The sequence below is a fragment of the Triticum dicoccoides genome, chromosome 2A (genome assembly GCF_002162155.2).
Source record: "Triticum dicoccoides isolate Atlit2015 ecotype Zavitan chromosome 2A, WEW_v2.0, whole genome shotgun sequence".
Taxonomy (NCBI): Eukaryota; Viridiplantae; Streptophyta; class Magnoliopsida; order Poales; family Poaceae; genus Triticum; species Triticum dicoccoides.
The window spans coordinates 154,842,702-154,843,124 of record NC_041382.1 but is presented as its reverse complement, the minus strand read 5'-3'; positions in this window follow the sequence as shown (position 1 = coordinate 154,843,124).

The following is a 423-nucleotide window of genomic DNA, read 5'->3' as shown; positions in this document are numbered from 1 at the left end:
TAGTGTTCTGTCCTCTACAGCATTCACTTATAGCTATATCTTCGTGTTGAATCTTTTGAACTAAGTGAATGTGATCGGACCCCAACTTATCTATGCTTTCTATCTCAAACTCTATCTCTCCAAGTCATATGCATTCTATTGAAACTGTCGAATGTCTTCACTGCGTCCTTGTCACCAGAAGATATAGAGACAACCATAAAGTCCGTTTTCAATGCTCATTCCTCCACATAAAATCCGGAGAAGCAGGAATGACCACCCGACAATCCAGGCGTGCGTGGGACGTGGAACAAACCCCAAACTTCCGCAAACTGGCCACGCGTTCCTCAGATGCGAATCGCCAGGGGCACCTATGTAATAGCACAGTGCCGCCCTTGTGCCTATAAATACACACTCACAGCGGTAACTATCTCTTCTTCCACCCTT